Source organism: Bison bison, unplaced genomic scaffold, assembly GCF_000754665.1.
Source record: "Bison bison bison isolate TAMUID 2011002044 unplaced genomic scaffold, Bison_UMD1.0 scf7180017864329, whole genome shotgun sequence".
Taxonomy (NCBI): domain Eukaryota; kingdom Metazoa; phylum Chordata; class Mammalia; order Artiodactyla; family Bovidae; genus Bison; species Bison bison.
The window spans coordinates 1,377,464-1,380,592 of NW_011494901.1; positions in this window are offsets into that span (position 1 = coordinate 1,377,464).

A 3,129-nucleotide genomic window follows, 5' to 3' on the forward strand; every position below is an offset into this window, starting at 1 on the left:
CTTCCCCCGGAGCCCGCCTTTCATCTCCCCGCGCCTGGCGCCTGCCCGCAGCCCTGGCCCGTCTACAGCCCCCTCCCCCGTCCCTCCTCCGCCTCCTCCGAGCCGCCGGGATCCAGAGACCGGTCCTGGAGTTGCAGACGCGGCGGTCCGCGCGCACTCCTTCACGGTTTTCGCCTCCAGACTTGCGGTGCGCGTGCGCGGCCGCTCCACGCGGGCCTGGGGCGCGTGCGAACGTGGAGCGCGGCGGGTCTGCTTGCACCACCCGGTGCTGCAAGGGGGATGGCCCGGTCCTCCGCTCCTACCTGCGTGACATTGCGGCAGAATTAGCGCTTCTTGGCTTTAGGGTTTTCATCTGTAAAATAGGGAAAATAATTTCTGCCCTGAGCGATGTGCTGGAAGAAACAAATGAGACCCTGGAAGACAGATTCAGATACTAAAGCAGAGGTGATGCTCGGTGGTGACTGAGTTCCTGTTGGAACCTCACGTTTTTGCTTGCGAATATGTCACCGAACTCACCTTTACTGAATGCTCCCTACGTGCCAAAGCCAGGCCTCTGCTAAGGGACCGTACGAAAGCCGAATTCTCAGTCCTGAAGATTTTACAAAGAACCCATCATGAACTCTGTGAAAGGGAGCGACATGCCTCATTTTGGATATCTGGCAGAGAAAGAAATAACTTGTTGCTGCTTTTGATATACGATAATGTGGTGGCGTTTGTTTGGACCCCTACACCTGCTAGTTATTTTATTTGGCCCCTTGAACGGAATTGCCACTAGAGTCATCCTGGTTAGGGGTTCTCTCATTCTAGAGATTAAAAAAAAAAAAAAAGGACAGAGTGGGGGGTGCGTAAGGAAGAAGTAAAAAGACCAGGGTCACGCGGCCAGGAAGAGGTGAATACAATATTCTAAAAAACGCAGCCAACTCAGGAGCAAATGAACAGACGGGACTTTCCATAAAAGGTTAGAATTATGTTGCGCTTCCACTCTTTTCACAGCAGAAGAGAGACCCTTTCCAGAATTGTCCAACCCCAGCAGGGAGCTGGGTTGGGGGGAGCCGGCAGAAAACAAGACGGTCAGGCTGGTTTCTCCCTGGACATCTATTCATGGCCAAAACTTAGTATCCTGGCTTAGAACACCAGTTATATATATATTTTAATTTCTTCTATTTTGTCATTTCTGGCTTCATACTTTTCATCGTTTGCCTGGACATCAGGACCAGAGAGTAGGGGAGAGGAACTTACCATATCCTCTCCTAGAAAAGTTCATCAAAAGAGCTCTAGTAGCACTGATTTAAGAAAAAGAAAAAAAAAAAAATCCCAGGAATGAGTCTGCATGTCCCCTAACTGACAAATATTAACAAGGAGGTTTCAAGAACAGTTATCAAGCAGTGGCTGGGTACCACCCAACTGAAAACTGAACCATTTGTACATTTTGGCAGCTGAGTACTAAACGAATTTCAGGTTAGCTTCCAAAATATATACCCTGCACCTTGCTTAGCTATCTCTAGAAGGCACAGAACTTAATGTGGATTTACTGTACGGTATTTGAGATGCATATCAAGCCAACTATCAAGTATGACTCAAGGGGAAAATGCATAAGGCATGTATCTCCAGATAGCTTTCATAATTGTGTGTGTGAATTTTTAAATAACTTTCCCTAAACTTTCAGTTTCTTGATAGTGGTGGGAGAGGGAGGTTTTAGAAGGCTGTGGTTAAGACTTACTTACTTTTTTAAACTTTTATTCAGGACCATTTTTAATCAAATAGAGTTAAGTGGACAGTGCAGTGTTTTTATCCTCTAAGTGTCAGTAACACTTATTCTGGTTATCCTAGGCCAGCACAGTTTCAGTCCAGGCAGAGGTTTGGGGTGAAGGAAAGTGCTCTAGGAAGTGGATCTAGGGGTCATGTTTCTCTTGAATATCCAGTTAGCTCCAAGATCTGGTCATTTCACTAGTTAAAAACAATGTCTCTTCCTTCTAAAGCTTTGGGAACTATTTAACAAGCATCTGCTGTGTGCAAGTTCCTGAGTTGGGATACTTCTATTCACCTCATCATCTTTGGCATATAGGAAATCACTTAGATATAGGAAAAGGCAACCATAGCATAGCAGGCTTCATTTGAAGCAATAGGTGTTGACCCAGTGGCCTGCAGCAAGACTGGTCTCTGCACTTTAGAAGCTTCTGTGCTCTCCCCTTTCCCATACTGAGACAGTCATCACTAAGGCTTTGAGATGTAATTACCCAGGGTATAATTTCAAGTGGGGTGGGGATATCTATACTTTTTTGTTTTTTTTTTTTAGCCAGGTGCAATGAATAAAAATGTGCTTCCCTAAAAGATACACAGGCTGGGGTGTGCAAACTTGGCACCCAATATTTATGAGATTTGCGGGGGGCGGTGGGGGGGAGGTTTGGGAAGCAGTAGATATTATCTATGCCTTTTCCTCCCTCCTCCTCCTTGAAGGCAAACACTGGCACCTAAACACACATGACAAGCACAGGCTCAAACAAACTCATAAACACACAGTGCACGCTGTCTTGAGAAAAAGGTCGGATCCGGATTTCGTCCAGTGAGGAGATTCAGGGAAAAGAAAACTCCAGGATTTCGAGTTTCTAAGAGTGCGCTGGTTTTGTTTTTGAGTGTAAGAGATGGAAAGCTCTGCTTTAAATTTTCCAGCTACTCGGGAGAGGGTTGTCGTGACCACCTTCCTTTCTGACTCCCTCCGGCCCCTCTCCTAGGGGAGTTACAGTAATAGCAAACGCTGATGGGCACTTGCTAATAGCGAAATATCTACCCTTATAAGCGCCATGCATGTAGTATTTCCTTTAACAGGGATGCTGGCCCTTGCTTTCAGTGCTGACCCGGAAAACTGTTAAGTTAGCCCAGTTTCGGCCCATAGTAGGAGCTTCATCAAAGTTTTTTGCAATGTCAGTTGCAGATTTTAAACGTGTTTTGGAGCGGAGAACCTTTTTAAAAGAGGGGTCAAAAGAGAGAAGAAATGGGACTCGGCGAACTTCCTCTTTAAATAATCGGCCTTAATTACGCCTTAGACTTTTCAGTTTTGGCGTGATTATAACCCTTGGGGGATCGCCTAATAACAACTCTGCTGACTGCTCCTGTAATTAACTCCTAATT